General features: G+C 40.8%; 1 non-coding gene across 1 annotated transcript; it reads left to right on the forward strand.

Annotated features, from left to right (window-relative positions):
• Positions 1 to 21,484: 21,484 nt before the first annotated feature.
• LOC142870363 (small nucleolar RNA SNORA7) lies at positions 21,485 to 21,622 on the forward strand. Its single transcript, XR_012918773.1, has one exon. It is a non-coding gene; the product is annotated as a small nucleolar RNA SNORA7 (small nucleolar RNA).
• Positions 21,623 to 23,691: the final 2,069 nt, after the last annotated feature.

A 23,691-nucleotide genomic window follows, 5' to 3' on the forward strand; every position in this document is an offset into this window, starting at 1 on the left:
CCCGTGTAGCTAGGACTACAGGCATGTGCCACCGCGCCCGGCTAATTTTTTTCTATTTTTTAGTTGTTTGGCTAATTTCTTTCTATTTATAGTAGAGACAGAATCTCGCTCTTGCTCAGGCTGGTCTCGAACTCCCGAGCTCAAGTAATCCTCCGGCCTCGGCCTCCCGAAGTGCTAGGGTTACAGACGTGAGCCACTGCGCCGGGCCCATAAACTAGGTTTTTTAAAGCTCAGTTTTTTGAACCTTGCTGTCTTCAGCATTCTGAAAGCCAGACAATGTCTTTTCATTCTGAATATATTAAAGAATATTTGAATCAGTAAAACAGAGTTTAAACAGAATTGTATAATTGTTTCCCTTGTTGCTATTTACTTTCCCAAACTGTCCCAGCAGTTTCTTCATCCTTACCCCTAAATCCAGAAAATAGTCCACCTTTATTTTAAAATGGAACAAAAGATATTTGCCTATGCACCCTCTCTTTGGTAACCACAAATCAGCTATGGGGTTTGGCCTAGACCTGTGATGTTTAATATAGTAGCCAGTTGTCACATGTGGCTATTTAAATTTAAATTAATTAAAATGAAATAAAATTTAAAATTCAATGTGAGTCCCACTAGCCACACTTTAAGTTATCAGTAGCCACATAAAAAGTGCCAACCATACTGGAGATATTTGGACTCTGAACTATACAGCATAGGGAATGACTGTATCTCATTTATCTTTGTGTCTTCAGCACCTAGAACATTGCCTGACACTGACTAGATGTTTGCTGATCAAAATTAAGCATCTCTGTCTCTGGCACATGAAACAAAGCATGTAAACTTTACAAATTATGTCTATACAAGTATCCCAAAGACTGATCTAAAATTTGATTTTCTCCTCACTCATATTTGAAATGAAATCATTTTGAAAATATAACTTAATTTTTCAAGTAACCAAACGGTTATGTGTGATTTGAATTTGTAAATCAACCAATTGTAATAAATGTGAGCGAGGCATTTTAACAAAAAATTTCCTATTGTGAATATTTTCAACTTTGTAGAATAAAGTTACCATTATTATTAATTACAAATAAATAACCAGTCCTGTGTAGCACTTTACTATGTACAAGGCAGTGTCTCATTGGATTGTCACAGAAACCTTATAAGGTAGACAGGGCAGGTCCTCACTGTCTCCAATTAGCATGTGAAAGTTCAGAAAGATTAATCTTTTGTCTCTGAATTCCCATCTTCTTTTCACTATATCAATAAGGACATATGACCTATCTATGGTGACTACATTGGAATTGGAACTTTTAATTTTTCTGCCCTATTTGGATAGAACTACTTTCCTGGAAATGTAATTTTTTAAGCAACCTAGAATTTGTGTGAACTGAAACTACTCTTTTATACCTCTAGAAAAAATATATATCAACACCTGTTTATAGAAGGTCTCAATAAATATTTGCTAAAATATCAGGGATTCTGAAAACAGGTAGAGCAGACTATATCAGTCAAAGTTAGTTGCAGAGAACATAATACACTCTATTTAGTCTAAGCTAGAAGTATTAAAATACTTAAAAAATTGAGAATACTAGTGAAATGACTTTCAAAACCACACCTCAGAACTGGAAAACCAAAAGGGCTATGCTCTCCCTCATTGAGAAGCTGACAGCTCCACCACTACACCACGGTGGCCACAGTCTGGAAGCCACCATGATCAGGAAGCTGCCACTTTGATGGCCAGCTCCACAGTCACACCATACCAACTGGATCTGCACCAGCAAAACAGATGCACCACCCATGCTTCCCGATATTCATGAAGCTGATAAAGGAACACCAGGACCTCCAGTACCACTGTTACAAAAGAAAAAAATGCCTCCACCAGCATGCCTAGCAGCAGAAACAGCCTTCTAGATCTTACCTAAGAGGCATCTGATTCTTGAAACCTAAGTACTTACACAATAATAGCTGCAAGAGAGTCGGGAGGATGCAATAAATAATAAAAATTTATTATAAGATTTCAGTGAGAAAAAGAAAGTACTAATACATCATTTTATCTCAATCTGAAAACAAAGTCTCTAAGATGGCTTCAGTTGTTCTACAAATGATACCAAAGTGACCATAGGAGTGGAGAAGAAATAAAGTTAATCTGCATGATTATTTGCACAGGACAATGCTTTTTGCAGAAAAGAAGTGAAAATTTGCAGAATTGACTCTTGGAAATGTTTCTGCAGGAATACTAACTTGTATATCTGCAATCAAGACATAGAATTTTTTTTGGTCCTGCAGACAGTAAGACAAACTCTAGTCCTTTTCAAGTAGGTAAGGCAACAGTTCTGTCTACTCAGATTGAGTTCTTTTCACAAGCAGCAACTACTCCTTAAGGTCCTTTTCTGCTCCCCACTTCCCAGCCACATCAACCAGCTAGGGAGGTGGAGCACTAAGGGGAAATAATTATTGGGTGAGAAAAGAAGAGAGTGTTGTAACCACAGCCTTACATAAAAAGAAGTCAGAGTTCTGTGTGCACTGTGGGTGGCATTCTGAATGGTCAGGACACCACAAGGGCACTGTATACTGTACCCAGGACACGAAGAGACACGAGAAGAGAAAGAAAGGTGAAGAAACCTGAGATTACCAAAGATGAATTTCATCTGCTTCAGGACTTTAAAAAATTACGTCTGCGCAGTCTTTTCGTGGACAAGGAAGATTGTCTAATGACCTCCAGATTATCAAGCCCCAGTCTTAGAGGTTCAAATATAAAAAAGAGAAGAATGGGCTTAAAAAGACAATCTAGAAATTAAGTGGATTGAAACATCAGGTCTCCATTGATTGCTACTTATTTACTCCCTGACATTCTGGAGGGATCTAGCTGTGACATGCCAGACATCACAGTTCAACACTGGGGCAGATTCAATGATTCATAATCCAGTTGATATCACTGACACATTGTGAAAGAATTGATTCTCATTCTTAGACACCCACAGCTACAAAATCAATTCCCTCCAACTCCCATCCCAGTCCTACCCACCTAGCCTTCCTTCTTCTGCATTGAGAGTTTCAGCTTGGCATGCAGCCACCCAGTTAGAGAATACATTTCCCAGCCTTCCTTGCAGCTAGGTGTGGTCGTGTGACAAAGTTCTTGGCAATGGAATAGGAGCAGAAATGATGGTACATCTTCTACATCATTTGCTTCAAAAGAATTGTTTGCTCCCCCATGTCCTCTCTCCTTCCCACATACAGGAGTCTAGATGTGGCGCTGAGTTAGTTTACACTATGCCAACAACGTAAGGAATAGCAGAGCGGCAAGGTTGAAGGCACTGGGTACCTGGGTGATTTTACACACACACACACACACACACACACACACACACACACAGCTGGAACTCACACTTTCAGACTGTTACATGAGAGAGACAATTTTCTACTTTGCTTGTGTACCTTATTTTGGGATCTGTTAATTATAGCAGGTTTTTGCCTATACCTAACATATCCATGGCAAGCCTCCAGGGAGGGAAACTGGATTGCTGAAAATCATAGCCTTGTTTGTATATACTGTATTCTTGTATACTTTAAAATTTTTTGTGCCATGTATGCATACTCTCTAGTTTTTAAAAATTTATCTATAAGGTTGGGCACAGGCACGGTGGCTCAAGCCTGTAATCCTAGCACTCTGGGAGGCCAAGGCGGGCAGATCACTCTCAAGGTCAGGAGTTCGAAACAGCTTGAGCAAGAATAAGACCCCATCTCTACTAAAAATAGAAATAAATTAATTGGCCAACTAAAAATATATAGAAAAAATTAGCTGGGCATGGTGGCACATGCCTGTAGTCCCAGCTACTCAGCAGGCTGAGGCAGGAGATCATTTGAGCCCAGGAGTTTGAGGTTGCTGTGAGCTAGGCTGATGCCACAGCACTCTAGCCTGGGCAACAGAGTGAGACTCTGTCTCAAAAAAAGAAAAAATATATCTATTAATTCATGAATTTGTTAATGCCTTTGTAATCCTGTTAAATGAAACAAAAATTGATATTGCCTTCCTAGGGAGTACATTTTCATCCTGGCTGAGAGGAAAAGCTATGTATTTGTCCCCAGACCTTTTATATCTTGGCTTCCACCACCAACCTTTGCAGATATTTCTAGCAGAGTCTGATAGCAAAAGCAACAATCTTTAAATCATTAAGTATAATGATAACTGTGAGAACCAATAGTAACATGATAGCTTGTGTGTGTTTCCATAAAATCATTATGTTTTGTGGTAACACAAAGTTTTCTATGCTGTCATCTGCCCCAGTAAAGTTAGTTACATTCAGCTTATCGCTTCATGTTTTACCACTCCTACATTCAACAAACTTTTATGACATACATTTTCAGCTTGATCCTGTAGTGGTCGCAGATACGAGGATAAACAAAACACAATCCCAACCCTCTCTGTGTCCCTGCCAAGTACTCTTATTTTAAAGATGGCTAAGGCAGATTGTTATACCTTTTTCCCCCTCGGACTTATGTGAGATTTCAAACACAGTGGGTAACGTAAATAGGTAAAGAGATGCCCTCCCTGCACCTACAATCACATCATCTACTCAGAAGTTAAAACTGTCAGATAGAGTCTTCCCCTAGTACTTCCCATTTACAAAATGATAGCATTAGAAACTGTAGTCAAAGGCAGACTTTAATTTTCTTTGGTAAACTATTAATAATGAATGCATTTTACCACAGTTAATGTTTATAAGATCCCTATACCAAATATAAGAGCCAAAAAATGATAATGCTCTTTGTCAAAGTAATTTTACTCAGGAGAATTTAAGTCTAATCCAAACTAATATAGAAGCCATATTCATAGAGGTGGTCATAACATTATCCATGGCATCTAAGAGTAGGGAAATCATTAAATTGTGATTGTCAACTACCTGTATTAAGGAGTTAATAAGACCCTTGTGACAATAAAAGGATTTATTATTTAATGGAAAATTGTTAAAGCCTAATACAAATGTGTGTGTGTGTGTGTTTACCAGGGTTTCTCAAACTGGCACCATTAACATTTTGGACCAGAAAATCCTTTGCTCAGAGGGGGCTGTATATTGCAGAATGTTTAGCAGCATCCTTGGCCTCTACCACCTGCATGCCAGTAGCACCACCCATGCCCAGTAGTGACAATCAAAAATGTCTCCAGGCATTCTCAGCTCTCCAAGATGGGCAAAATTGCCCCCAGTTGAGAACCATGGTATATACTGTATGATTATAGCTATGTAAAATATAGGCATATATGGATAAAGCTAGAAGGAAATTTGGAAAAATTAAAAAAGCATTTTAAGGCCGGGCGCGGTGGCTCACGCCTGTAATCCTAGCTCTCTGGGAGGCCGAGGCGGGCGGATTGCTCGAGGTCAGGAGTTCGAAACCAGCCTGAGCAAGAGCGAGACCCCGTCTCTACTATAAATAGAAAGAAATTAATTGGCCAACTAAAAATATATATACAAAAAATTAGCCGGGCATGGTGGCGAATGCCTGTAGTCCCAGCTACTTGGGAGGCTGAGGCAGAAGGATTGCTTGAGCCCAGGAGTTTGAGGTTGCTGTGAGCTAGGCTGACGCCATGGCACTCACTCTAGCCTGGGCAACAAAGCGAGACTCTGTCTCAAAAAAAAAAAAAAAGCATTTTAAGAGTATGATGAAGTTATTGAAGCTTTTAAACATTCTCTAATATTTTTGTAAGAAAAATTATAAAATTTTGTAATTTTGGGGGTTAAAAATTGAGTACTGTTATGATTCACAAACTCCTCTAAGAAATTTTAATCTTTAAAAATTATACATTTTCATTATTGGAGAAAATTTTGATCTTCCCACTATACTAACTTCAAAAGAAACTTTATTTAGATGATTGTGAAATTATTTTTTTAAAAATCTCTTAAAGTGGCTGGTCCGAAGGTAGTGAGTTATCTCACGTGATTGTTCACAGTCAGTTACAGATCTACTACTTTCCCCCCTCCTCACTACTGCACTTGACTAGTCTTAAAAAAAAAAAATAAAAAAAAAAAATAAAAAAAAAAAAATAAAATAAAATAAAATAAAAAATCTCTTAAAGCCAAAACTGATATGTGATTCAAATGAAGGATAGAATGACTCATTAGTACTGGGCATAATTATTCTGCAGAATACTTCTTGGAGCTTGCCCAAATTCAGAAGAAATTTCAAAGGAAATTTTGTATAAGAAACAATGAACTGATCATTATTCTATTACTGATACCCAACACTAGATTTGAATACGACTTTAATGTATGTTTGGCATCAATGGAAAAGTTACTTGAATTATTTTGACAATTCCCGATTTTATTTAAAAAATGTATTAAGGCTTATAGCATCTAACATTTGCAGAATACAGTGTTCATTCTCTTATTTAATGAATTTGAGCACCAGAAAAAATAAAACGTCAGTTATGAACATGTGCTGAGTAGTAATATAACAAGTATTTGATATAGAACAGAGTATAGGCTACTATAGGATTGGGAAACAATAAATCATTGTCAACATTCACATGCGATTCTATTCCTTGCTCCATTACAACAGATAATTTTATTTATTTATTTAGAGACAGAGTCTCACTTTGTTGCCTGGGCTAGAGTGCTGTGGCATCAGCCTAGCTCACAGCAACCTCAAACTCCTGGGCTCAAGCAATCCTCCTGCCTCAGCCTCCCAAGTAGATGGGACTACAGGCATGCGCCACCATGCCCAGCTAATTTTTTATATATATGTTTTTAGTTGGCCAATTAATTTCTTTCTATTTATAGTAGAGACAGGATCTTGCTCTTGCTCCGGCTGGTTTCGAACTCGTGACCTTGGGCAATCCTCCTGCCTCAGCCTCCCAGAGTGCTAGGATTAGAGGTGAGCCACCACGCCCAGCCTTTAAACCGTTTTTAAAAGTCTCAATACCATTATTCTGAATGGCAATACATCTGAGAATCAGGTGACCCAGTGCACCTAAACCTTGGCAGGGAGGCAGGTGTAGATGATTGACACACACCCTCTTCTGTTCCGGGGCATATATTTGATTCAGTAAATAAGCACAGGAGTATTTGATGCTTGACTTAGAGAGCTATGCCTAGAGGCTTGGGGACTTTGGAGGAAGAAAGGAAAAAGAAAAGGCTTTGAATAAGAATCTGGAGAGAGGCCAAGCGTGGTAGCCTGTGCCTGTAGTCCTAGGGGGAGGATCACTTGAGCCCAGGAGTTCAAGGTTACAATGAGTTATGATCATGCCACTGCACCCAAGCCTGTGCGACAGAGTGAGACCTTGTCTCTGAAATAAAAAAAAAAAAATCTGGAGAGAGTGGTGAGGAAAACAAACACGGCCACTCAACTCTTACCTCTCTTCCACCCAACCCATTTGGTCCTGTGGACTCATTAGGGCTTTCTGAAAAGCAGTTTAGAATTAGAAGTTGAAGAAACTTCCTTATGCTGTGTTGTCAGAATCAGCACATACAATGGAGCAGCAGAAAAGCAGAAATTACAGGGAGGCCCCCATCTACAGGCCCAGTGCCTCCATCCAACAGATTTGGAACGAGGGACTTGTATCAGGACACTGGACCTCCACAGGTGCATGAACCGACTTGTTCCTAAAAACATCCAAGAAACCTTTCACAGTTCCCAGATTAACTGGTGAAGCTTTTGTGAGGAGAAGTTATTGAAGTCTTTCAGGTAGGAATTTATTGTGACTTTTTTGATTGCTATGGACTGACTAGGTATAGGAACATTCCGACTACGTATCTAGTTTACAAAAAAATACCCCGCCAATTCCCAGTTTTATATTCCATAGGTGTTCCTCACCTTATAAAATAAGTATTCAGAAAAATTGACTATAAATAAAATGTAAAACAAATTCTATTTTATCCTAGGTAGTCAGTCATCTTTTAGGTATAATTTACATGAGTAGTCACCAGTAAAATTTCCAAACAAAAAATTCCAATAAACTGGATTAAAAGATTTTAATAGGCTGGGCATGGTGGTTCATGCCTGTAATCCTAGCACTCTGGGAGGCCGAGGCAGGTGGATTTCTCGAGGTCAGGAGTTCGAAACCAGCCTGAGCAAGAGTGAGACCCCTTCTCTACTATAAATAGAAAGAATTAATTGGCCAACTAATATATATAGAAAAACTTAGCCGGGCATGGTGGCACATGCCTGTAGTCCCAGCTACTCGGGAGGCTGAGGCAGCAGGATCACTTGAGCTCAGGAGTTTGAGGTTGCTGTGAGCTAGGCTGACGCCACAGCACTCACTCTAGCCTGGACAACAAAGTGAGGCTCTGTCTCAAAAAAAAAAAAAAAAAAAAAGATTTTAATAATGAAAGGCATTGAGATGAAGGTTAGTTCAAAGTAGGCTGGGCACTGCAAACCAACAGGACACATCCCCTACTCTAAAACTATTCCTCTACCGTTAGCCACTGCCATGCTCATAGCTACCAGATTTTTAAGGTGATATTTATGAAGCCTAAAGAGTAGGGCCATAATAGCATCACTTCTGCAGATTCTATGACCATCACTCCAAATTAAAATTTACTTGAAACTACATAGAACAAATCAGTTCTGTGTTCATTCTGAAAGTATAGAATGTTTTATATTGAATGCTGCAATCTCTATTAGGGGCCATGCTGGCCAGCACAGACAGGCATGATTCTAATCCTTTAGTAAAAAATGAACCTATAATAGACAATTCTCATTTTTAACAGTACGGATCCTCCACTTAGCATGGAGCTCTTCTTTCCTGTGAGGGACCCAATCCAGATTTCTTAGTTGGGGATGAACTTTCACTCAGGGCTGCATGGCCAGCATCACAAGAGAGGACAAGTGACCCAACCGAGCCAACCAGAGTTCCCTATTTCCCTAGTCTCGTTGATTGGTTCAGAGATATATATGTGACCAAGCAGAACAGATCAGAATCACCCCCAGAAGTTTTTTTCAGACTATTGGGAAAGACTGCCATTTTATAGGGTTTGCTAAACTAGGAACATAGGAATCTAGGATTGGAGAAGCCCAGAATGAAGCTGCAAGAGATAAACGGAGCTGGGAGATGGGGAAACAGCGCCAGTGACATCATTTGAGCCCCTGGGTCCAGTTATGTCTGAAGCTGGCTCCATGTTGATTCCCTTTCCTTTTTTTTTTTTTTCCCTACCATCCACTCAGGAACAGTAGGTGTAATCACTCAAATCCAGACCAATTTATCCAGCTCACCAGGAGTAAAAACTCTCACCATTTTCCAGTTCTGGGTTCCTGGAGTTTCTTCTAGGCAGTGGTGCCAATGAAACAACTGGCAAGACAATAAGAATATACAAACACATGATTTATTATCTCTGTCAACTTGACCAAATTCAGGGAGAGAGACAACAGGTTGGAAGTACCTACAATCACTCTCAAGCCCACAGGGTCTAAATAATCCTTTTTTATATAACAGAAATTATTTTTCTCATGATATCACTCTTTTATCTGGCACACATCACTTCCAAATCTCCTCTCCATATAGTTCCCAAAGGTTCAATTCGCTAGACCACTGATAGTTTTGCCCCTAATTGTTGTTTACTTCATTTGTATGTAGTCTTTGTTATGATGAGGTGATTATCATGTCATTATCATAAAGAGGGTGTTCCATTGTAGAAAAACTGGAAGGGACAAACTAACACACCACAACTTGAATGATACTTGAACCATACCCAATGAAATTCCCATTGTATTCTTGGTTCCCTTTGCATATATGTTCACATAAACATAGACATTCTGCAATTCCTACCTATTTCTTTATTTTGTTTCTCTTTCTAAAACTTCTGCTGACATGTTTACTTTGCCCAGAATTTACTAATTTAACTCCTTTTACTTCTGGTAACTTAGACACCTTTTCTTCTTCCTACCTAATAGATTTTCTCTCTAAATTTCTCCTTTAGATCAAAAATTGTCCATTCAACCCCTTGAACCTCCACTTTCATGAACCAATAAATTCCTCTATTGCTTAAGCCTGTTTAGGTAGAGTTTCTTTCACTAATAAGTGATTTGAGCTCCTAACATCATCTGCCCAACTATTCAGCTCTTCCCAGGGATTTTCATTCCTACAGCCAATTACTGTGGTGCTGCAATAGTTTGAATATGTCCCCAAAAGTTCACGTGTTGGAAACTTAATTGCCATTATAACAGTATTAAGAAATGATGTCTTTAAAAGGTGATTAGAGCATGAAGGATTACTCTTTCATGAATGGATAATGCTGTTATATCTGATAAAAGGATACATATGACCCCCATCTTGTCTTTCTGCCTTATGTGCTCATTTGCCCTTCTGTTGCCACCCAACCATGTTCATTTGCCCACTGCACAGAGAAGAGCCAATGTACTGGGACAGTCAGGGGTGCAATGAAGAAAGAGTTTTATTCCGCATAGCACTACGTGGGGAGATGGGAGAAATTTCTCAAATCCTCCTTCCCGAGAATTTGGGAGACAGGGTTTTTAAGAATAGTTTGGCAGGCAAGGGATTAGGCAATTAGGTTTGTTAATTAGGGCAAAATTATAGGGGTATAGAAATCATCTTCTTCTGTTGCTCCAGTCCCTGGGGTCACTATTCCAGTTGAGTTGGTTTCTTGGTATGGACAGCTGGTCTGGGTGGGTCTACCAATCCACTGGAATTCGGGATCTAGAAGGTATCTTTAAAACTACCTTTAGGTTTCAAAAAGGTGATGTTATCTATGGAGAAAGTTAAGAATCTTTATTAATACCAGCTATGGGGAGAAGTTAAGAATCTTTATGACCACCAGCTGCATGGCTCCAAGTGGCAATTACAGAGACACAAAAGGGGGATAGTGACTAATTATTATCATTATTTTTAGCTAGGCCCTTACTGCAGTTCTTACCTCGCACCCCTTTATTGATTTGTGTAAAGGGTGGTTTTACTTCTGCCATGTCATGAAGCAGCAACGAGGCCTCAACAGATGCAGACCCCTCAACCTTGGACTTCCCAGCCTCTAGAACTATGAGAAATAAGTTTCTTTTCTTTACAAATTACCCAGTCTGTGATATTCTGCCATAGCAACACAAAAGGGATTAAGACAAATGCTCACTCTCATCAGTCCTGGAATTCAAAACTAGGTTATCTAGGCTGGATGTGGTAGGTAGCTCACATCTGTAATCCTAGCATTCTGGGAGGTGGAAGTGGAAGGATAGCTTGATGCCAGGAGTTCAAGACCAGCCTGAGCAAAAGCAAGACCCTGTCTCTACAAAACATAGAAAAATTAGCCAGGCATGGTGAGGTACATAGTCCCAGCTACTCAGGAGGCTAAGGCAGGAGGATCACTGGAGCCCAGGAGTTGGAGGTTGCAGTGAGCTGTAATTGAAAGGGGCAGCCTTGCTGAAATAACAGGAAAATGTCTAATCCCACAATTTCCTAATAATTGCTAAAGATCAGTCATGAGCTTTCTTCCTGCCCTCAGCTCTTCCTCTCCCTAGCTGGCAGGCACCCTGAAGGATTCCATTTTCACAAACATCTGAAAAGAGCTGAAAGACAGAAAGGAAAAGTAAATCTTTCTCGTTATATTCACCAGAAACTGCATTTAGAATTTGTCTTATAGTCTCAAGGTGTTCCTGAGAAGCTCCTGGACAGACAGCAGGAGGGCAAACTCCAGGCCTTAGTTTCCTGCCCAAAACCACATCCTCAGTTGCAAAATCACCACCCCTGCAATAAACCTGACTGCATTTCAGAGATAACCATTGTCAGAGAGAATAAGAAAGACGGACAACCTGATGTCTCACAGCTGCCTCCTGCTAATTACTCCACAGCCGCTTTTGTTTCAACTGACAACAATCACTATTTTTTTCCTTTCTCTTTGTCCCCATAAAATCAGCAAGCCACTTGGCCTCAGTTCTGGCACCCTCTTCTCTTTGGGATGCCACTCCATCTTTCTGCTCTCTTCCCCCACCTTCCCTTCTCTCTTTCATTCTCTCACTTTCTCTCCTCTAAGAAGATAAAATAAACTTTTTTTTACTTTTATATATCCTAATCTCTGTGTGAGAAGCTTTTCTCCACCTGCACCATGAGCACTCACTAGGCTTTCCACCCTAACAGTAGTGATGCCAGTGCACTCTAGCCTGGACAACCAAGCAAGACCCTGTCTCGGGAAGAAAAAATAAAACAAAAGTAGGTTCACTAGAAAAAGGAACGAAAACATAGTAGAGTGACCACATTTCTGTGACTCCTTCCAAACACCAGTAAAATAACAGTAGAAGAATATACAGTAAAAAGGTTTTATTAGCTTCCAACAAGCTAGAGAAGAAACAAAGAATATTCATCAAACTTATGAAATATGGAAAGTGAATAGAGAAGTAATAACTGATGCAATAGAACAGAGAAAATGGAAATCTAAGCATCCCACAGGGGGGTTTCAATGAGTAATGAGCTAGAAACTGAGAGTCTCAGAGCTTAGAGGCAGCAAGAACCACAAAAGGTAGAAGTGAAGATGTGACTCTAAAATGAATGGATTGGTGTACAATATGTGAGTTGGACCTGCTGTCCCTGGTCCCCTCACCAACTCTTAAGCTTCCAGACAAATATTCCTCTCTCTGCTCACCACCCCACAGGAGAATGGAGGTTCACACTCTGAAGAAATTAACCCAAGAGTCTCTGGACTTGGAGACGAAGCCAAATGCAGGGGAAGGACAAGTCATAGAGCTGAAAACTGGAGTATTCTATCAGAAGCTATATTACTGAATCATGGACATTTTGGCATGTCCCTTTCCTAGAATGCCAGTAACTGAGCACATACCTACTCCCCACACCTACAAGCAAACTCAATTAGAGATTCTCCTCTGGAGAAACTGGATCCTCCCAGAGAAAATGTCTCCAGACTCTGACATTACAGGGTCCCCCAATAGTAAAGTGCCTCACCACCCAATCTTCCTTCAGAAAAGCCCTTTAGAAAACACACCTGGCCAATGCACCCACCGCTTCCAAAGAGCTTTTTTATGAGGCACTCTGAAAAATCAATGGCCAGCAAAGATCCCAGACATTTCAAGAAACCTGTAACATGAACGGCAGATGCCAAAACAAACAGAGAAAAATGGAATTCAGACATCAGAAGCCAAAGAGCTCTTGACCCTGGAGAGTCAAGTCACTGCTGTGAAGCTGTTTGATCAGCAGAGTTAGCACTGCCATGGCCACAGTCTTGTATCACTCGGGATTACTTTCAACTGCAGGTAACAAAAATCCAGGCTACAATGGCTTAAACAAATAGCAGTTTATTTTTCTCACATAACAAGAAGTTGGAGGTAGCAGCTGCAGGCATTGGTTCATTATCTTCATTATGACAGAGATGACACCTCTGTGGTTTTTTCACTCTTCCTCATGGTCCAAGGTGACTATTGCAGTTTCAGGAATCACATACTGTTGAAGACCACAGAGGGGATAAAAAAAAAAAAGGAGTCAAAGATGGTGCCAGATCTCTCTGTCCCTATTGTATCATCTTATTGGCCAGAACCATAACATTGGCCAGGACCATTTCCTAGTCCTATTTGACTAGGAAAGTTCATACCTATGCCAGGTATGTTTTTCCCTAACAAAATTTTTCAACAAGACAGAAGAGAGGGCCAGACGCGGTGGTGGCTCACACCTATAATCCTAGCACTCTGGGAGGCCAAGGGGAGGATCGCTTGAGGTTGGGAGTTTGAGACCAGCTTCAGCAAAAGCAAGATCCTGTCTTTACTAAAAACAGAAAAAAATTGCTGGGCGTAGTGGCATGCGTCTATAGTCCCAGCTACTCAGGATGCTGAGGCAGAAGGATGGCTTGAGCCCAGGAATTTGAGGTTGCTGTGAGTCAGGAGTGCTGTGAATGTGTGCTCACAGGTTGCTGTGAGTCAGGAGTGCTGATGCCACAGCACTCTAGCCTGGGCAACACAGTGAGACTCTGTCTCAGAAAAATAAAAAAGAAGAAGAAGAAGAAGAAGAAGAGAGAAATAGTCAACAAATAAGTAACTAGCAAAGCAGGTTTGGTGATGTATATACTTGTACACAAACTTCCAATTACTTGGGCGGCTGATGCAGGAGGATCCTTTAAGGCCAGGAGTTTGGGGCTTTAGTGGGCTGGGATGGATCATGCCTGTAAATAGCCACTGCACTCCAGCCTGGGCACATAGTGAGACCCCATCTTAAAAAAAATAGGTAACTAGCAGTATCTATCGACATCTTAAAAAAAACTATAGTTATCTGTGGTGTACACTTTTATAAGATCATAAATGATTTTTAGGTAGTGTTGTATCAAAAGAAAGACACAGAAAGTGTGAACCTAAAGGTGGAGATTCTGGCATCTTTATCTTTCAGACTAGAAGAGTTTAGACTTTCTATAGCTGACATGGCTTAACTATCTTTTCTGTAACAAAGCCCAGGAAGAAGCCACAGCACTACAAAAATATGATGCTAAGATAATACAAAAATGTAACATTTTTTCAGCCTTATTTACCACCTCGAACTTAAGTTTTGAGTTTTCACACACCTTCTGGTAAGTGGTGGATGTTGGCTTACCAGCGACACCCGGAACAGCACCACCACAATTGCTATAAGTATTCTCACAGATAAATATATGCAATTAGCATCTATGGTAAGTTCCAACATGGCTACAAAAAGCATCATATAGGCTCAAATGCAACATAGTGTATCAACAGCTCCCACACTCCTGTCCAACATACCCTGTGATGAAACCTTCAGCTCTATCCTGCTAGAACTCCAAATGCACAGATGTGTGTTTTGTTTCTATTAATAGTGCCTAGACTAGTGTCTGGAATGTAACAGAGCTCAATAAGGATTTGTTAATTGAATGGCTGAATCTCCTGACTTCCTCATTTCTCCTAGCTTCCCTATTTCACCTCCAACCTCTTTTGCATAAGAAAATCACAATGTATCAGGCAAGGGAGGTGCTTTATCACAATAGATACAATTGCCCCTTAGTTCCCATTATATACGTCAACTAAAGAAAACAATCAGACTTTTAAAATATCAAAGTTAGTTTTATTCTGGAGTCTAACAGGATTGCAACCCAGGGCAGTCCTTCAAAGAGTGTGTTAGACCGCTCCAAAGCAGTGTTTCAGCCCACAGCTTGTATATAGGTGGTAGCGGTTCTGCAGGTTCTCAGAAATTATATCAAACGTGCTCAGAAGTTTCATTAGGGTAAATTCATCAAAACTTAGATGTGAGAGCACCTCTGGTTATAGATTACAGAGGCATAACCATTAATTCTGTCAGGCATTATCTTGTGTACAGAAAGATACATTTTTTAAACTTATCTTTTTAAAAAATGCAGTGACTCAGGCAAGAGACATGGGAACCTGTGCTCTATTACCTACTTCTCATCTTCAGGGCATTCTTCCAGAGAGCCGCACTCAGTCACTGAGTCAGGGGTTTTGTGAAATTCTCCTGAATGGAGAATGAGCAAAACAGAATGAGCAAACATGGCTTCTTATGCTTGCTAGTTTGTCTCACATATACTACAGTGTTTTCACATGGTGCAGCCAGCAAACTATTATCAATCATATACAGGTAGTCAAATGCCTAGAATTTTAAAAGTTATACCTAATAAACCTAAAAGATATGATATATATATATAAAAAAAGAATTTGCATTCCCATTACCACTGTTCCTACTGCTTGTAAAAAGCATGTTGTCATGGTTGTTTGTGAATGGATCCTTCCTGACTTCTGCATAGGCAAATGCTCCCGTGCTCTATAGGCTAAAGTTTTAAGGAGCAGAGAGTGAGGTGGTGAGGATAGACAGTGTTTAGAAGACCAAATAAGACACAGGTCTGAAGCAGGACATTTTTAAACAGGGTTTTGTTTGTTTTTTTTTTGAGACAGAGTCTCGCTTTGTTGCCCAGGCTAAAGTGAGTGCCTTGGCATCAGACTAGCTCACAGCAACCTCAGACTCCTGGGCTCAAGCAATCCTGCTGCCTTAGCCTCCCAAGTAGCTGGGACTACAGTCATGCGCCACCATGCCCGGCTAAGGCTAATTTTTTCTATATACATTAGTTGGCCAATTAATTTCTTTCTATTTATAGTAGAGACAGGGGTCTTGCTCTTGCTGAAGCTGGTCTCAAACTCCTGACCTTGAGCAATCTGCCCGCCTGGGCCTCCCAGAGTGCTAGGATTACAGGCCGGAGCCACCAAGCCTGGCCTTAAACAGCTATTTTGATGCAGCCAGGTCTAAATGGCCCTGTATTAGCATAAAATCACTATTTTAAAAAAAGTACCAAAAAAAAAAGTACCAAGTAATGGTATAGACATTCTTGACCTTAGTTCACCCCCTATCAGTGCTATTGCTTACAAATGCAATGATTTTTTTTTTGGTGGGGGTGGAACTAAGAATAATTGATCCTGTTTGGGGGGGGTGTGCGTTTATGTATTTCCCTCCCCAACCAGTCTAATGTACACCAGATCTAGGATAACATAATCATGAGATCTATAGAGTAGAGGATCTATCCTCTGGTCTTGAACAGTGTTTGTTACCATTTTTTAAAAAACTTTTCTCCTCTTTCCGTAAAGATAAGAATCCCAGATCCTGTAGAAATTCATCTTCCTACCATCCAAGCAGATTTCATCAAGTTTTACTTTCATTAGTTACTTACAAATTGTTTAACTAGCCAATCAAAAGTCTCTTGGTCTTGGCTCTTAAAGAGTCTGTTGGATAACTCAATCATGAGGACCAATGTCTAGTGACATCCTCAGGATGGTGGCTTAGTGATAGAGCACTGCACGGTTCTGGGGCAGTAAGAGAGAGAGGCCTTAGATTCAGGTGACGTCCAGGATCCTTGCTGGTCTCTGCTGTGGAGGGGCTAGTTTGGTCTTATTCCTCGATGATGACCCCTGAGTGCAAATGTTCCTTTCCCTGTGACATTTGTGGTATTGTGCCACCACCACTGATGGAGTTGATGGTTTTGTCCATTTGCTTTTAGTCATAAAGTCTCTATGTACACAGCTCTTTGTTCCAGCACAGGCCTCTGTTCAGTGATGTGCTGGTAAATGTTTAACTGGCTGTCTTCAAATTGCTCCATGCCCTTGGGCCCCTAACTGCTCAGGGCCATCCCTAGGCTGCCTCTTTTGGGCCTGCCTGTTACTCTGCCCCCACATTCCCTCCCAAATCTCTGAACATATCACATGTCAAGCACTTTGTTAAACAGTTCACATATATGAACTCGTGTGATCCTTACAGCAACCCCAACAAGTAGATACCAAAGGGGAGGTGTAGAGAGTACCCTTGACATAAGTGACACCATCTTAAAATGGCTTTAAAAAGGCATTTTAAAAGGCATCCTGTCAACAAGGACCAGGTGTTTGCAAACTACACCCAATCAGATAAGGGCATAACCCTTTATTATGAGTCCCCATTGGATGATTCAAAGGCCATAAGAAGAGCAGGACTTCTCTAGCCAGCCATAGTTGTTTCTGGAGCTACTGGCCTGTGGTCACTCATGATAAGAAACTGGGCATCTGCCACCCCACCCTCTGCTCAAATCAAGAAATCTTCCAGGCTGGGCGAGGTGGCTCATGCCTGTAATCCTAGCACTCTGGGAGGCCGAGCCGGGCAGATTGTTTGAGCCCAGGAGTTCGAGACCAGCCTGAGCAAGAGCGAGACCCCATCCCTACTAAAAATAGAAAAAAAATAATTGACCAACTAAAAATACATAGAACTAAATACATAGAAACTAAAATACATAGAAAAAATTAGCCGGGCATGGTGGCGCATGCCTGTAGTCCCAGCTACTTGGGAGGCTGAGGCAGAAGGATTGCTTGAGCCCAGGAGTTTGAGGTTGCTGTGAGTTAGGCTGATGCCACGGCACTCTAGCCCAGGCAACCAGAGAGACTCTGTCTCAAAAAAAAAAAAGAAATCTTCCTTGCAAGACACTGACAACTTCACTGATGACCGACCAGGTCAGGACCAGGTCAGCCCAGGGCCGCCTTGTTGTCCATGCCACTTTCCTTGGACTGATTGATTCATTAACCTCTTTTTTTCTTATCCCCTTTTCTCTTGACATTGAACGTTACTTTGTTCGATGTGGAAATTTTAATCTATAACATTTGTATATTGATTTAGTCTATTACTCTGTATGGTTTGCAATATCGACTGACTTGTGGAGTGGCTTGAGCCTGTGCGTCTGCAGCTCTGCCTACAGAGTGAATGGGCAGTACTGAGAACTGCCTCCTTGGGAGCTCCACGCTTGTGGCTTTTGTGATTGAAATAGCATCAACAAAAGTTTGACATTGTAGAAAGATGCAAATGGGTGAGGACCTGGTCATCTCTGACCTCGTGCCACTCGTGAGAGGAAGATCTCACGATGTTTCTTCCCTGGTCTCTAGGTAAAATGAGACAGGAGCCTGGGGTGACCAGAAGTGGATGGACAGGGACTCTGGAGTCACACTGTGAAGATTCATGGTGGTGTCTCACACCCCCACCCCAGCCCTCTTCTCATGCAAGATTGCTGCTGGCCATGCCAGAGAGGAGCTGGGGACAGGCAGCCTGGCTTCCCCCTCCTGCTCCCAGTCCCAGCAGTTGAACACCCATCTTGATTGGCCCCATTCATTCTTTCAACAAATATTTATTAATTGTCTTTTAAGCCGAAGGTACACACAAGGTATTTTAGGGAATGCAATCGTGAGCACACCATGGTCCTCATTTGTCTTCTGAGAGATTATAATCTAGAACAAATGAGATGTGTACACAGATTATGATTGTTCTTTCTTTGTTTTTAATGAACTGAAAATTGAAGGGAAGATTATGATTTTTTTAAGTTGCTATCTTGTCACTGTCAGGAGAATTTTCAAGAGAATGAATCAAACCTCTTGTGTGGCCCTATCCCTCCAAGGCTATGTAAATATCTCTCAGCTCAAGAATGGGGCTTGCATTTGGATTGGTGATTTGTTATTTAAAAGGAAATGTCTCTTTTTTTTTTTTGAGACAGAGTCTGGCTTTCTTGCCCAGGCTAGAGTGAGTGCCGTGGTTATCAACCTAGCTCACAGCAACCTCAAACTCCTGGGCTCAAGCAATCCTTCTGCCTCAGCCTCCCAAGTAGCTGGGACTACAGGCACACACCACCATGCCCGGTTAATATATATATATCATATACTAATATATATATTAGTATATACATATATACTAATATATATATATATATATATATATATATTAGTTGGCCAATTAATTTCTTTCTATTTTTTTTTTTTTTTTTTTTTTTTTTTTTTTGAGACAGAGTCTCGCTTATTGACCAGGCTAGAGTGAGTGCCGTGGCGTCAGCCTAGCTCACAGCAACCTCAAACTCCTGGGCTCAAGCGATCCTTCTGCCTCAGCCTCCCGAGTAGCTGGGACTACAGGCATGCGCCACCATGCCCGGCTAATTTTTTTTATATATATATTAGTTGGCCAATTAATTTCTTTCTATTTATAGTAGAGACGGGGTCTCGCTCTTGCTCAGGCTGGTTTCGAACTCCTGACCTCGAGCAATCCGCCCGCCTCAGCCTCCCAGAGTGCTAGGATTACAGGCGTGAGCCACCGCGCCCGGCTTCTTTCTATTTTTATAGTAGAGACGGGGTCTCGCTCAGGCTGGGTTTGAACTCCTGACCTTGAACAATCCGCCTGCCTCTGCCTCCCAGAGTGCTAGGATTACAAGCGTGAGCCACCGCGCCTGGCCAGGATAAGTCTCTTTTTGTTTACTTTTTTGTTTGTTTTGTTTTTTTTCGGGATAGAGTCTTGCTTTGCTGCCCAGACAGGAGGACAGTGACATGGTCACAGCTCACAGCAACCTCAAACTCCTGGGCTCAAGCAATCCTACTGCTTCAGCCTCCTGGGTAGCTGGGACTACAGGCACACACCACCACACCTGGCTAATTTTTATATCTTTTGTAGACACAAGGTTTCACTATGTTGCTCAGCCTGGTCTTGAACTGACATCGGCAGTCCTCCCTCCTCCACCTCCCAAAGTGCTAGGATTACAGGTGTGAGCCACCACACCCATCCCTAAAAGGATATGTCAATCACCATTAAAGATATGTAGACTGAACATGGAAAGCTGAATTGGTTTATTTGTTAGGGTGCTGGAATTATGGGTGATTTTTCCCCCAATTGTTTTGATGTACATTACCGTTATATAATAGTGTTTGTGCTTTTTTTTATGTTTAGAAGAAAAACGTTAAAATTGTTGTCATCCACAGCCTAGCTCCAGGGACTGACTCCCAACTTAGCCCAGCTCATCTCTGAATTGATCTCCTGAGGATCTGAGAATTCTACAGAGAACACTATAGAACACTGCCAGCTTTAGATGGTCATAGCAACATATTTTTAAACTTATCTGAGGATGTTTTATATATCATATGTAACATGAATTACAGTTTGAAAATGGCAAGTCTGAAACCTTTGAAAAGTGATGTGCTTGTAGAACTGTCTTCTTAAGACTGTGAAATTTTTCTTTTCTTTTTTTTTTTTTAACATGCTTTTGACGTTGGTGATAACAGTCCCACATGGGCACAGATAGGAAGCTGCCTTAAGTAAACAGCCGTTAGCAACAGCACAATCTACTACTTTACCAGTGATCATTACCGATTACTAGCATTTAACACTTACCAATCTAAGCCAAGAGTCTTCGGATGAGAAATTGGGCTCTGTTCATATCAGGAAACATGCCTGTGAGCCTATAGCAGCCGTTAAGTTCTCCTGTTAACAGCCTACTTCACAACTTGTACAGGACAAAGGGCCAGCAGCAGCCTTGATGTGTGATTCCTGAAATTGCAGTAGCCATTTCGGACCATGAGGAAAAGAAGGAGGAAAACCTTAGCACTCTGGGAGGCCTAGAAGATTGCTTCATGTTAGGAGTTCCAGACCAGCCTGAGCAAGAGTGAAACCCTGCTTGTATTAAAAATACAAAAAGTAGCTGGGCTTGGTGGTGAACGCCTGTAGTCCAGCTACTCAGGAGGCTGAGGCAGGAGGATTGCTTGAGCTCAGGAGTTTGAGGTTGCAGTGAGCTATGATGATCTCACTGCACTCTACCCCAGGTGACAGAGCGAGACCCTGTCTCAAACAAACAAACAAAAAAAAGAGTGAGAAAATCACAGAGATGTCATAATGAAGATATTGAACCGATGCCTGCAGCTGCTACCACCAACTTCTTGTTTTGTGAGAAAAATAAACTGCTATTTGTTTAAGCCATTGTAGCCTGGATTTTTGTTACTTGCGATTGAAGGTAATCCTGAGTGATACAAGACTGTGGCCATAGCAGTGCTAACTCTGCTGATCAAACAGCTTCACAGCAGTGACTGTAATTTGACTTTACTTTCTAGGGTCAAGAGCTCTCTGGCTTCTGACATCTAAATTCCATTTTTTGGTTTGTTTTGGCATCTGCCTTTCATGTCACAGGTTTCTTGAAATGTCTGGGATCCTTGCTGGCCATTGATTTTTCAGAGTGCCTCATAAAAAAGCTCTTTGGAAGCTCTGGGGGCATTGGCCAGGTGTGTTGTCTAAAGGGCTTTTGTGGACCTCCTGGGATTGCGTCTGGAGAGTGGCTAGTATTCTCCCAGCTTCAGAAACAGGAGGGAGAGCAAGCCTAGCAGAGGTATCCATTCCATTCCCAGCTTGCTCAGTAGCTGGTGACTGGAAGACACTACAACAAGTGGAAAAAAAATAAATAAATAAAGGGCTTTTGTGTAGGATAATTGGATGCTGAACTAGCCTTATTATTGGGGAACCCTCTAAAATCAACAGCAGCTCTTCTGAGGAGACACTTCCACCACTTTTCCCCGTTGATACCCCTCTCTACTGTCCTCAACCCAACTCCAGCCTCTCTGGTGATCCAAGACTTTCAGGAAAGCATTTAGGGGTTATAGATCTCCATTTTAGAGGACGATATGGCCAGAGTGTATCTGAATCTATTTGGCAAGTTGTGTTATAGTGGTGCTTTACAGTTCTTGGTGGCATCATCGAGTGTCCTGTGCTCAGCTTAGTGGTAGCTGGCCTAGAAAAAAGTCAGTAATAATAATAAGAGCATCTAATATATTGAGAGCATATGACATGCCAAGCACTTTGTTAAACATTTTACATGTAACCCTTATAGCATCCCAGGCAAGTAGATACTTCCACTATCCCATTGTAGCAATGAGGAAAGTGGGGCTAGGAGGTTAAATAAACTTGCCTAGAGTTACACAGCTAGTATCAGGTTTTCTTACAGTGCAAGCACTTGGCAGGTACAAAAAAATTCTCTTTGGTGGGGCACACTTTAAACCGAGGCTTCAAAGAGTCCCCACAAAGTTCTAAGGAACATGACCTCACAACTGAAATTCATAAACCCATGCAGAAGCAAACCACCATACGTGAGAGTCATCAGAAACAACAGCAAAATCCCACTCGTGAAGACTTTTGATATTGGAATTATCAACTCATAGATTTATTTCATAATTACATAAAATGTATTTAACCCTGAAAGTCTGAACAGGAGAATATAAAAAGTGACAAAGCAGATCTGGACAATTAGAATAACTACAAATTAAAATTGTAATAATTGAAATAAAAAGCCAAATGAATTAGTTAGCCCATTAAAAACAGATATAAAGGCCATTAGTGGACTGGAAGATAGAGGTCAAGAAATTGCTCAGGGCCGGGCGCGGTGGCTCACGCCTGTAATCCTAGCACTCTGGGAGGCCGAGGCGGGCGGATTGCTCAAGGTCAGGAGTTCAAAACCAGCCTGAGAAAGAGCGAGACCCCGTCTCTACCATAAAAATAGAAAGAAATTAATTGGCCAACTAATATATATATATATATATATATATATATATATATATATATATATCAGCCGGGCATGGTGGCTTGTGCCTGTAGTCCCAGCTACTCGGGAGGCTGAGGCAGGAGGATCGCTTGAGCCCAGGAGTTTGAGGTTGCTGTGAGCTAGGCTGACGCCACGGCACTCACTCTAGCCTAGGCAAGAAAGCGAGACTCTGTCTCAAAAAAAAAAAAAAGAAAGAAATTGCTCAGAATACAGCACAAAGAGAAAAAAATATCTTCAAACAACCCTCCAGCAGGTGATACATTAAAATTATCTTCATTAAAAAACAGGAATAAGAAAACCATACCAAGTATTATCACATCTATCAAATATTAGGAATCTAACAACCCAATAAAATAAGAAAGAATTTAAAAAGTAGAAATAAAACTGTAGTTGTTTGAAAATGACAGATGATAATCTGCAGATAAATTATTAGAACAAATAAGAGTTTGGCAAGATTCCTAGATATAAAAATCAATTCACAAATATCAATGGCATTTCTATAAGGTATAAGAAATAATAAAGTTAATTTTTAAAATACCATTTAAAAAAGCAATGGAAACTATAAAGTAGTTAGAAATAAATTTAGCAAACTATTTTGTTAACAGCTATGTGTAGAGCAATTGTATATTTGTTTGTTCTTGTTGCTGTAACAAATGACCACAAACTTAGCATCTTAAAACAACACAAGTTTATTACCTTACCATTCCAGAGGTCAGAAGTCTGAAATGGTCTTATGGACTAAAATCAAGTGGGCATAGCTGCATTCCTTCTGGAGGCTACAGGGCAGAATCTTTTCAGAGCATTTTCTACAAGTTCTGGGGATTAGGACATCGACATCTTTGGGGGGTCATTATTCTGTCTACCACAAATATAAATGGAAAGACATAGCTTTTTCACAAATAGAACATCATAAAGATGTCAG

The sequence above is a fragment of the Microcebus murinus genome, chromosome 3 (assembly GCF_040939455.1).
Source record: "Microcebus murinus isolate Inina chromosome 3, M.murinus_Inina_mat1.0, whole genome shotgun sequence".
Lineage (NCBI taxonomy): Eukaryota > Metazoa > Chordata > Mammalia > Primates > Cheirogaleidae > Microcebus > Microcebus murinus.